The sequence below is a fragment of the Triticum dicoccoides genome, chromosome 6B, assembly GCF_002162155.2.
Source record: "Triticum dicoccoides isolate Atlit2015 ecotype Zavitan chromosome 6B, WEW_v2.0, whole genome shotgun sequence".
NCBI classification, from domain to species: Eukaryota; Viridiplantae; Streptophyta; class Magnoliopsida; order Poales; family Poaceae; genus Triticum; species Triticum dicoccoides.
The window spans coordinates 264999311-265012551 of NC_041391.1; the positions used below are offsets into that span (position 1 = coordinate 264999311).

At 51.7% G+C, this 13241-nt stretch overlaps 1 pseudogene; it reads left to right on the plus strand.

Moving 5' to 3' along the window:
- The first annotated feature begins 61 nt into the window (after positions 1–61).
- Positions 62–663, plus strand: LOC119323902 (annotated as a pseudogene).
- Positions 664–13241: the final 12578 nt, after the last annotated feature.

The window sequence follows — 13241 nt, forward strand, 5'->3', positions numbered from 1 at the left end:
CGCCACCTCCCCCAAGACCGGAATGATTATCCCCACCCGATGGGTCTACATTCATCCCTGAATGTCATCGTGTACTCTTCTCTTCCCCACCATTCTTGCAACTGTTGCCTGTAATCCGCACAAGTGTGTCCGCACCCCCTAGAGTGGACGAGAAAGAAAGGATTTTTTTGGAGCAAACACCAGGTTCCAGGCCCAGGAGTTCACTTTCCCGTATGAGCATTCAGTACATATATAAGTCAGTGGAAGAGTCAAAGTGTCACAACTACTGAGGATTTCCCCCCTTATCTTAGAAGGGTCGTCTATGGTTCGCCATGGTTCATTTTTGTGCTTACACACTAGGCTACCCTTCTTCGAGAGCTCCAAGAGACCACCTATCACTAGTCTTCAGCCGGAGGGGTTTATTGCACAAAAAGGCCGGGACGCAGACTCCCGCAGAGGAAAGCCCAACAAATGTCAGATGCAAAGCCCCGCACCTCATTAAGATCATATTGGCATACTCTCCTAAAAAAAGAGCAGACCCTATTGAAGACTGGAGTGAGGTACAATAAGGCCATTTCCATCCACCTTCTCACGGAGCCGTACGTGGACGTTACCGCTCATATAGCTCCCAGCCAGCAAGCAGTTAGCTTTCCTCTAGAAGTCATGGAAGTGTGGATAAATTGACAGAAGGTTTTTATTTCTTAAAAAATCACCCTAACCGTCCTAAATATGGACGGAGAGCGGTCTTGAGTTTTTCAGGGTCCTCGAGATTGCATTTTAGGTCGAGTAGAGATGCTAGGGAATCTGTGGGCTTCCCTTGGCATTTGAAGATGGCCTCTATCATCTTTTTGAGAGCCTCCCATTTGCCCGTCAAGGGGTATTTGACATCCAGAGACAAAAGCAGTCCCACATGAAACTGGGAATTTTCCCCAATGGACGTAACCAGCTCTGCTTTTGCGGTCTCAAAAGGAGAAGCCCCGAACGCTTGCAGTTGCTTTTTTCTCTTTATTCCTTCTAAGCGAGCCTCTAAAGACTCTACCCCTACTTTAAACTTAGAGTCTGATTCTTCCAATTCTTCCAAAGACAAAGTAGAACTTCGTTTTCAGGAGTTTGCCCCCCGTTCGCCGCCGTCCAGCCGACGACTACTCTGGGATTGATCGAGGTTTAGGCCAATAGAGGGGGCTTGCTCCCTTTCTTCTGGAGCTAACGAAGGACCTGCGGGTAGCGTTTCCAGTAAAGGGGGAATCTAAAGGAGGGTATCCAGACCTTTGAAGTGCCCCACTGAGGGAGTCCTGGACTAGGGGGTGTCCGGACAGCCGGACTATCATCGTCCGCCGGACTCCAAGACTACGAAGATACAAGATTGAAGACTCCGTCCCGTGTCCGGATGGGACTTTCCTTGGCGTGGAAGGCAAGCTTGGCGATACGGATATGTAGATCTCCTACCATTGTAACCGACTCTGTGTAACCCTAGCCCTCTCCGGTGTCTATATAAACCGGAGGGCTTTAGTCCGTAGGACACAACATACATTACAACAATCATACCATAGGCTAGCTTCTAGGGTTTAGCCTACTTGATCTCGTGGTGGATCTACTCTTTTACTACCCATATCATCAATATTAATCAAGCAGGACGTAGGGTTTTACCTCCATCAAGAGGGCCCGAACCTGGGTAAAACATCGTGTCCCTTGTCTCCTGTTACCATCCGCCTAGACGCACAGTTCGGGACCCCCTACCCGAGATCCGCCGGTTTTGACACCGACATTGGTGCTTTCATTGAGAGTTCCTCTGTGTCGTCACCGATAGGCTCGATGGCTTCTTCAACCAACAACCACGCTGTCCAGGATGAGACTTTTCTCCCTGGACAGATCTTTGTATTCGGTGGCTTCGCACTGCGGACTAATTCACTTGGCCATCTGGAGTAGATCGAAAGCTACGCCCCTGGCCATCAGGTCAGGTTCGGAAGCCTAAACTTCATGGCCGACATCCGCGGGGACTTGATCTTCGACGGGCTCGAGCCACAGCCGAGCGTGCCGCATTGTCACGATGGGCATGATCTAGCTCTGCCGCCGGACAGTGCCTTGGTGGCCGCACACGAATCCGCTCCGGCCCTTAGTCCAGAGCCGATCGCCCAGATCGAGGATCGGTGGCTGGACACCGCCTCGAGGGCTGCAACTTCCACGGCGATGGAGCCGAACACTAACCTAGTCCTTTGTAAAGCTCGTGACTTCGAGGTACCGGACTCCCCACCGGACTCCACACCTCCCGCGCCCCTACCAATCAAAGCTGATTGGGCGCCGGTCATGGAGTTCACCGCCGCGGACATCTTCCAACACTCGCCCTTCGACGACATCCTAAATTCACTAAAGCATCTCTCGCTATCCGGAGAGACCTGGCCGGACTATGGCCAGGACGGTTGGGATACGGACGATGAAGAAATTCAAAGCCCACCCACCACCCACTTTGTAGCTACTGTCGACGATCTAACAGACATGCTAGACTACGACTCCGAGGACATCGATGTTATGGACGACGATGCCGGAGACGAACAAGAACCAGCGCCGGGCACTGGAAGACCACCTCGTCATATGACATATACATGGTGGACACCCCAAAAGAGGGGGACGGCGAAGAAGCAGCGGAGGCAGATTCCTCAAAGAAACAGCCCAAGCACCGACGTCAGCGGCGCCGCTCTAAATCCCGCCACAGCAAGAATGGAGATTCAGGCATAGGAGATAATAATACCCCAGAGAGTGCCGAAGATAATCTCCTCCAGCAAGATTCAGCGCAGGAGGATGCAGAAGCAAGCCCTCACGAGAGGGCGGCAGACGAAGAGGTCGAGGATGATAATTATATACCTCCCTCCGAAGATGAGGCAAGCCTCAACGACGACGAATTCGTCGTGCCCGAGGATCCCGTCGAACAAGAGCGTTTTAAACGCAGGCTTATCGCCACGACAAATAGCCTAAAGAAAAAGCAGCAGCAGCTTCAAGCTGATCAGGACCTGCTGGCCGATCGCTGGACCGAGGTCCTCGCGGCCGAAGAGTATGAACTCGAACGCCCCTCCAAAAGCTACCCAAGACGCAAGTTGCTCCCCCGACTAGAGGAGGAAACATACATACCTTCATTGCCAGCGCACAATACGGCCGACCGACCACCCCGTGGCCGAGACAGAGAGGCATCTAGGCCCTTCACCAAGACCGTACCCCGGCATCGCTCCAAAAGTACGAAGCCAAGAGGGAACGCGCCGGACATGCGAGATATATTGGAGGACAAAGCAAGGCAATCCAGATCCATCTATGGATCACGTGGGCGCCCCACGACCCACGACGAATACCGTCGCGCCAGATACAATAACTCTGGCCGGGCCGAACACAGCAGACAACGCTCTCTCGAGCTACGTCATGACATTGCTCAATATAGAGGCGCCGCACACCCGCTATGCTTCACTGACGAAGTAATGGATCATCAAATCCCTGAAGGGTTTAAACCCGTAAACATTGAATCCTACGATGGCACAACAGATCCCGCGGTTTGGATCGAAGATTATCTCCTTCACATCCATATGGCCCGCGGCGACGATCTCCACGCCATCAAGTATCTCCCACTCAAGCTTAAAGGACCAGCCCGGCATTGGCTTAACAGCTTGCCCGCAGAGTCAATTGGGTGTTAGGAAGACCTAGAAGCCGCATTCCTCGACAACTTCCAGGGCACATATGTGCGACCACCAGACGCCGATGACCTAAGCCACATAATTCAACAGCCAGACGAATCGGCCAGACAATTCTGGACACGGTTCCTCACAAAGAAAAATCAAATCGTCGACTGTCCGGATGCAGAGGCCCTCGCAGCCTTCAAGCATAACATCCGCGATGAATGGCTAGCCCAGCACCTAGGACAGGAAAAGCCGAAATCCATGGCAGCCCTCACATCATTAATTACCCGCTTTTGTGCGGGAGAGGATAGCTGGCTAGCTCGCAGCAACAACCTCAGTAAAAATTCTGGCAGTCCAGATACCAAGGACCACAACGGCAGGTCGCGTCGAAGCAAAAATAAATGACGCATTAACGGCGATGACAAGGAGGATACGGCAGTCAACGCCAGATTCCGAGGCTCTAAACCCGGTCAGCGGAAGAAGCCATTCAAAAGAACCACTCCGGGTCCGTCCAATTTGGACCGAATACTCGACCGCTTATGCCAGATACATGGCACCCCTGAAAAGCCAGCTAATCACACCAACAGAGATTGTTGGGTGTTCAAGCAGGCAGGCAAGTTAATTGCCGAAAACAATGACAAGGGGCTGCACAACGACGACGAGGAAGAGACCCGACCGCCGAACAATAGAGGACAGAAGGGATTCCCCGCACAAGTGCGGACGGTGAACATGATATACGCAACCCATATACCCAAGAGGGAGCGAAAGCATGCACTAAGGGACGTATATGCGATGGAGCCAGTCGCCCCTAAGTTCAATCCATGGTCCTCTTGCCTGATCACTTTCGATCGAAGAGATCATCCGACCAGTATCCGCCATGGCGGATTCGCCGCATTGGTTTTCGACCCAATCGTCGATGGATTTCACCTCACGCGAGTCCTGATGGACGGCGGCAGTAGCCTGAACCTGCTTTACCAGGATACAGTGCGCAAGATGGGCATAGACCCCTCAAGGATTAAACCTACAAAGACGACTTTCAAAGGCGTCATACCAGGTGTTGAGGCCAATTGTACAGGCTCAGTCACACTGGAAGTGGTCTTCGGATCCCCGGACAATTTCCGGAGCGAGGAGTTAATCTTCGACATAGTCCCATTCTGCAGTGGCTATCACGCCCTGCTCGGACGAACCGCGTTTGCAAAGTTCAACGCGGTACCGCATTACGCATACCTCAAGCTCAAGATGCCAGGCCCTTGCGGAGTCATTATGGTCAATGGAAATACGGAACGCTCTCTCCGAACAGAGGAACACACAACGGCTCTCGAGGCAGAAGTACAGAGCAGCCTTTTAAGGCAATATTCGAGTCCGGCCGTTAAACGGCCGGACACGGCCAAACGCGCCCGGAGCAACATCAACCAAGACCACCTGGCACGTTCCGAGCATGCGTAGCAATGCGGCCCCAACCCCATCCCTTGCATAATTGCAAGACCAACCCTCCGTGTACATCATTACGCTCTGGAGATACCATGGGCCTAGGGGAAGGGGCACAACCACAATAGACCCAGAGTGCGGCTCGACCACACCAGGGGCTCACAAGTGTGTTACTCCTTTTTGTTATTATTTTCTTTCTTTATGTACACAGGACTCCGTTCACCAGAGGCCCTGTCCGGCAGTGAACCCGCCGAATTCACGATGCAACAGCCAGGGAAGAAAGAAGACTGCGATAAACACTCAAGTGGTCTCCATTACGAGCATTAAATTTGATTATATCCACCAGTCCGCAGCCCACCCCTGGAGGGGGACATGTTTGATTAGTCCAATCCCTTACTTACCGCACTATTTGTATCATTCCGCACTCATAGCAGAATTCTTTAAAAGAATGCAGCGTTTTTGCCTGTTATTGCATTACTTTACACATATGTTCATTAATGACATCTCGCACCCGTACATTATTGGTACGGCTGAATACGCCAGGGGCTCACGTTCCCCGCATTATGGTGTGATAAGTCCGAACACTTTCACAAGTGCGGCACCCCGGACTTATAGCATTATATGAATCGGCTCCGAATCATGTCTTGGGTCAATAGTTGGGTTTGCCCGGCTCCCACGTTTTGGCGCCTTACGTTCCGTTCTGTCGGCTAAGGTGGCACTCGGAGAACCACTGCGATTGCGCCCCGGTTGAGCCGGGCGAGCGCCTCAGTGGAGAAAGCTAAAACTGACTGGCATGATAAGGTGAGAGACTGGTCGCTGTTCGAGAGGTCTTTTCGGGTCCCTAAAGACTCACGCCGCTTCGAGCGAAGTTCCAGATAATGTCCGATGAAGGCGTGGATAGCGCCCCGAATTCGGTCTTCCGAATACTAGGGGCTTCGCCGAAATTTAAAATTATAGAATTCTATGGCTAAGTGAGAGTGTTCAAGCATTATAAGTCCGGTTGCCTTGTTCGTTGTGTTGAGCGCCTCCCTAGATGGACCCAAAAATGGGAACAAGAGCGCTCAAGTTTATCCCGAACACCCCAGCACTCGTGGCTTGGGGGCTGAAGCCAACGACTTGCCATCTCTCAGATTTTATAAACGGCCACACAGAAGGTAATATTTTAAATTAAACAAGCGTTGCGTAGCACATATGAACAAAGTTTTCAGCGCACAGGATAATACATAGCAAGTTTTCACTCAATAATTACATCTCTGGGGCACTCATCCACAATATTGCGGGCACCCTTCAGGACAGTCTTATAGTACATTTCAGGCGTACGATACTCCTTGCTCGTTGGCGGCGGGTCAGTAAGAAGCTTCTCCGCATCCAGCCTGCCCCAGTGCACCTTTGCGCGGGCAAGGGCCCGACGAGCACCTTCAATATAGGCGGAGCGCTTGATGACATCCACCAAGGGGCATGCATCCACCAGCCGCCGCACGAGGCCGAAGTAGCTCCTAGGCATGGCCTGTCCAGGCCACAGCCGGACTATAAGGCCCTTCATGGCCTCCTCAGCTACCTTGTGGAGTTCGACCAACTGCTTCAGCCGGTCGCTTGGGGGCACCGGATGGCCGGCCTCAGCGTACTGAGACCAGAAGACCTTCTCCGTTGAGCTCCCCTCCTCGCCACGGTAGAATGCGGCGGCATCGGATACACTACGCGGCAGATCTGCAAACGCCCCTGGAGAGCTCCGAATGCGGGTAAGTGTTAGGTAGTTTACATTAACATGCTTGCTTTGCATGAAAAATGCCTTACCCGCCGCTATCTTCTTCACATCTTCAACCTCCTGAAGGGCCTTACGGGCCTCGGCCTTGGCGGACTTGGCACTTTCGAGAGCCGAGGCGAGCTCGGACTCTCGAGTCTTGGAGTCGCGCTCCAAACTCTCATGTTTCTCCATGAGAGCCTGGAGCTCTTGCCGCACTGCCGCCACATGTGCCTCCTGCTTTTCTAGCTCTGCCCGCTCCGCGGCCGCACTGCGTTCGGCCGCGGACACAGCCTCCTTCAGGGCTGCCACCTCGTTTGTGGCCCCTGCAGCACACGTATTATCCTTGTTAATTTTATTGCAACCAAAATCCTTTTCTGTAAAGTAAAAATTCAAAGTGGTGCTACTCACCTTCTTTGTCCTCGAGCTGCCTCTTGGCATGGCCAAGCTCTCGCTTGGACCGCTCGAGATCTTGCTTTAATGCACCAACCTCCGCAGTCAGTGCGGCAGAGGTCAGCAGCATAGCCTGCAAACCCATATTGACATAATTTATTAGCAACCTGCAAATATCTTTTTAGATCCTCAGTCCGGCTTTTCTTTCCGAACACCGAACCGAGCATCAGGGGCTACTGTCTATGCGGTATTACATTACATAATTTTAACTTCTTACCTCAAAGCCTATTAGAAGGCTACTGTAGGCTTCGGTCAGCCCGCTCTTAGCGAGCTGAACCTTCTGAATCACCGCACTCATAATAGTGCGGTGTTCGTCCTCGATGGAAGCGCCTTTGAGCGCCTCCAGCAAGTTGTCCGGCGCCTCCGGTTGGACGGAGGCCGCTGGCGTCATGGTCTTGCCCTTCTTTTGAAGGGGCTGCCTGCCAGACTCTGGAACCACTGCAGGTTCCGGCGTAGAGTCCGACGCAAAGTCCGGGAGGCTGCCTTGCGGCGCCTCCGGAGCCTCCTCCTGATGGGTCCCTTTCTGGGATCCCGCCTCGGCGTCCTCATCGGCGCGGGGGGTAGAGGCAGTCGGAAGGGAATCCACATCCGACGGGGCCAACGACCCGCTCGATGAAGCGGGGAGATCATCATCGGCCGGACTACGGGCAATATGCGGCATTAGTAGGACACTATGTGACACAAAAGAAATTGCATATCAGGGATCCGGATACTCACGACCTCGCCGGAGGCCTGGCCCTTGAAGGCCACTCCTCGTCGCCAACATCGGTGTTGGCGGAGCTGTCCGGGGGAATAGTTCTCCCCCTCTTGGACCCTTCGGCCTCCCCTATTGGGGAAGCCTTCCTTTTCCTCTCTCCCCCCTCCGAGAGAGAGTCTTCTTCCTCCTCCTCGTGTTCGGGGGAGGTGTCCGCCTCGTCGTCGGACGCCTGATAACGGGAACTCTTTCGAGTCCCCGTGGCCACCTTCTTGGCCTTCTTCTCCGGCACCACATGCGGTGCCGGAACCAGCAGCCCGGCTAGACGGGCACCCACTGGGTCTTCTGGCATGGGAGCTGGGCAGATGAGCTGCTCGGCCTTCTTCATCCATTCCTGTCAAAGGAAAAGGGAAATTGAAATCCTCTTAGAATCAATCTATTTGTAATAAGTGTCCCGTAAAGGGGTAGAATCACTTACCTCGTCAGCCGGATGCTGCAAGTGAAATCCGCGATCTTCCGTCGCGGATGCGGGGGCTTCGGCGCCCTTAAACAGCACCCTCTAGGCGCCTTCGTACGTCGTGTCGAAGAGCCCGCTCAGCGTCTGGTGCGGTTCCGGAATAAACTCCCACAGATTGAATGCCCGTTCTTGGCATGGCAGAATCCGGCGGACGAGCATGACTTGGACCACGTCGACGAGCCTGAGCTTCTTGTTCACCAGCTTCTGGATACAGGCTCGGAGTCCTGTCAGCTCCGTCGAATTACCCCACAGCAAGCCCTTCTCTTTCCAGGAGGTGAGCTGCGTAGGGATAGCATATGTAAACTCGGGGGCCGCCGCCCACGTAGGGTCGCGCGGCTCGGTGATGTAGAACCACCCCGATTGCCACCCCTTGACGGAGTCCACGAAGGCCCCTTCGAACCAGAGGATGTTGGGCATCTTGCCCAACATGGCGCCTCCGCACTCCACCTGCGTGCCCTTCACTACCTTCGGCTTGACGTTGAAGGTCTTGAGCCACAAGCCGAAGTGGGGCCGGATGCAGAGGAGGGCCTCGCACACGACGATAAACGCCAAGATGTTGAGGATGAAGTTCGGCGCCAGATCGTGGAAATCCAGGCCGTAGTAGAACATGAGCCCCCGGACAAAGGGGTGAAGTGGAAAGCCCAGTCCGCGGAGGAAGTGGGGAAGGAAAACGACCCTCTCATGGGGCCCGGGGGTAGGGATGAGCTGCCCCTCGTCGGGCAGCCGGTGCGCGATGTCGCCGGAAAGGTATCCGGCGCTGCGCAGCTTTGTGATATGCTCCTCCTTAATGGTGGAAGCCAACCATTTGCCTCCCCCTCCGGACATGGTCAGAGAAGGTTGAGACGAGATGCGCGAACTTGGGCGCTGGAGCTTGAGTGCGCGGAGGTGGATAAGCAAAGGAGGAAGAAGGCGTGGGTGAAAAGGTGAATCCTTATCCCTTATATATAGGTGGGCGAAGACTACGCGTCCCCCACCAGCCTGATAAAACTCGCTTATCTCCCAAGTGCCACCATCAATGGCGCGGTTGGGTTACCCACATCCGTATTGATGAGAATCCCGAAATAAGGGGAACACGATCTCTGCTTCGACAAGACATGCCAAGGAAACCGCTTCTCTAAACGTGCTGAGGTGGTATAATAAAAAACGATTCAAGTAAAGGCTTGGTAGTGGTGTGACATCATGCCGCAAAATACGTCAGCAGATTGAGCTCGAGTACATTTTATTCTCTCTACGGTGGAATGTGGAATTTATTTTGCAGAGCCGGACACTATCCTGGTGTTCATGATCTTCTCTGGAGGAACCCGCCTTGCAATGCCGAACATTGTGCGCGCTGGACTTATCGTCATTGAAGCCTGGTTCAGGGGCTACTGAGGGAGTCCTGGACTAGGGGGTGTCCGGACAGCCGGACTATCATCGTCCGCTGGACTCCAAGACTACGAAGATACAAATTGAAGACTCCGTCCCGTGTCCGGATGGGACTTTCCTTGGCGTGGAAGGCAAGCTTGGCGATACGGATATGTAGATCTCCTACCATTGTAACCGACTCTGTGTAACCCTAGCCCTCTCCGGTGTCTATATAAACCGGAGGGCTTTAGTCCGTAGGACACAACATACATTACAACAATCATACCATAGGCTAGCTTCTAGGGTTTAGCCTACTTGATCTCGTGGTGGATCTACTCTTGTACTACCCATATCATCAATATTAATCAAGCAGGACGTAGGGTTTTACCTCCATCAAGAGGGCCCGAACCTGGGTAAAACATCGTGTCCCTTGTCCCCTGTTACCATCCGCCTAGACGCACAGTTCGGGACCCCCTACCCGAGATCCGCCGGTTTTGACACCGACACCCACCACCAGGGTTGTCGTTGTATCGACGACCCCCTCTAGCTCCGGGCTAGAGGTAATTTCGATGATCTCCTCGACCATTTGTTCCTCGTCAACATCGCAATAACAATAAGGAGACACGGTGACGTCGCCATCCAGAAGGAAAAAAGAAAACCCCAAAGGTACCGAATGGAATTCTACTTGCCGTGCTTGGATTCGTTTCGTTTACCAAAAAACAAAATAATAAATAACAACCCATAAATAAAAGAGAAATTATGATAACAAATCGAAAGTGAAGCCAATCGCTTATAAAAATAAACCAGTATCCTTTTAAATTGAGGTTTACATTACATTTCAGTGTACCAAGTTACAGATTGGTACAAGGTAGAACTTTTGGCTATCACCTTAGGGGGAGAGCTGAAAGCTGGTACTACATTTTCTTAGTGAAAATGTTTCTTGGCACGAGTGAATTCAAGAGATTGTAGAGAGGTTTGAGGTAAGAAATGTGGTTGGCGTAGTTGATGAGTTTAATCACTTGAGGCAAAGAGGAAGCCTAGAAGAGTAGATGTCACACACAATTGGCAGAATTGAGGGCTGACATGTTGAGGTGCAATCCCTATTACGATGACAACCTTTTTCGACAAAGTTTTCTTGGGGGTAAGGGTATTGTAAATAGAGATATATGTTTCATCTGGCTCTGAGAAACAATTCGGCAACCCCTCTCTTCCCTTTGCCTCTTCCACATCTATTTTGAAACTTGATTCGGTTGAGTTTGAAGCAAGGGTCTAATCAGAAAACGCTTTGTTCTCCAATGAATGGAGGTGGAATGATTTATTGAGATAGAGAAAGCTACATCTTGACTTTATTTAAATGAAATAAAAAGGTTACTCCTGCTCCTAGACTTCCAATTCCAAGCAGTAGTAACAGAAAGGAACAAGTTTAGGAGAAATTTTTTATGTCTTTCTTATAGCGATCGCTGAAAGTCAGTCATGCCCTGGCTTCAATGAATGAAGACCGATGGGCTACGAAGTGGAGATGATGTCATCGTGTCATTGCTCGTAATGTCTTCACCAGGATTTGACTTACCAATGTGAAAGGTACCCTTCCAGTGGTTCTAACATTTAGATAGAGAGTGATCTTTCCTTCTTGTCGAAGAAAGATATGATGTTGGGAAGGGAAAGGGAGTAGAAATTTTTTCGTAGCCTTGGGGAAAAGGGCTGAGAGTTCCGTGATCCAGTTCTTTGTGCATACATAGGTTGAGGATGGAACTCCTATGGCAATCGATGTGGAAAAAGGCAACAACCGAGAATACAAAGCAGAAAAAGCGAGTGAGATCTTGACTTTCTATTATCATACAACATAGACGTATTTAATCAAATCGGAAAGAGCCCTGGGATTTGACCATAACGGCATAATTGAAAGCTCTTGTCTCAGTCGCACGCCTAAGAAAAGGTACCGGTTGCTCCATGATGACAAATAAGCAACCCAGCCCAATCCTTGCTTTCATAGAAAAAGGTGAATTTACTCCAATATTCGTTCAATGACTCAATATTTAGTAATCAAATCATGCGTCTGTTAGATCATTGTGATGCCCCCGATCTAATCGTACACTACTCATTCACACAAACGTGTATGATCAAGATCAGGGACTCACGGGAAGATATCACAACACGACTCTAAAAATAAAATAAGTCATACAAGCCTCATAATACAATCCAGGGGCCTCGAGGGCTCGAATACAAGTGCTCGATCATAGACGAGTCAGCGGAAGCAACAATATCTGAGTAAAGACATAAGTTAAACAAGTTTGCCTTAAGAAGGCTAGCACAAACTGGGATACAGATCGAAAGAGGCGCAGGCTTCCTGCCTGGGATCCTCCTAACTACTCCTGGTCGTCGTCAGTAGGTTGCACATAGTAGTAGGCACCTCCAGCGTAGTAGGAGTCGTCGTCGATGGTGGCGTCTGGCTCCTAGACTCCAGCATCTGGTTGCGACAACCAGAAAGAAAGGAAAGGGGGAAAAGGGGGAAGAAAGCAACCGTGAGTACTCATCCAAAGTACTCGCAAGCAAGGAGCTACACTACATATGCATGGGTATATGTGTAAAGGGCCATATCAGTGGACTGAACTGCAGAATGCCAGAATAAGAGGGGATAACTAATCCTGTCGAAGACTACGCTTCTGGCAGCCTCCGTCTTGCAGCATGTAGAAGAGAGTAGACTTAAGTCCTCCAAGTAGCATCGCATAGCATAATCCTACCCGGCGATCCTCTCCTCGTCGCCCTGTTAAAGAGCGATCACCGGGTTGTATCTGGCACTTGGAAGGGTGTGTTTTATTAAGTATCTGGTTCTAGTTGTCATAAGGTTAAGGTACAACTCCAAGTCGTCCTGTTACCGAAGATCACGGCTATTCGAATAGATTAACTTCCCTGCAGGGGTGCACCACATAACCCAACACGCTTGATCCCATTTGGCCGGACACACTTTTTGGGGTCATGCCCAGCCGTGGAAGATCAACACGTCGCAGCCCCACCTAGGCACAACAGAGAGGTCAGCACGCCGGTCTAAACCTAAGTGCACAGGGGTCTGGGACCATCGCCCTTAGCACACCTGCACGTTGCGAACGCAGCCGGAAGCAGAACTAGCCCCCTTAATACAAGAGTAGGCTTACGTTCCAATCCGGCGCGCGCCGCTCAGTTGCTGACGTCACAAAGGCTTTGGCTGATACCACAACATCGAGTGCCCATAATTGTTCCCGCGTAGTTGGTTAGTGCGTATAGGCCAGTGGCCAGACTCAGATCAAATACCAAGATCTCGTTAAGCGTGTTATTATGAAGCAACCGCGAATGCCGACCAGGGCCAGGCCCACCAGTCTCCTAGGTGGTCTCAACCTGCCCTGTCGCTCCGCCACAAAGTAACAGTCGAGGGCCGTCGGGAACCCAGGCCCA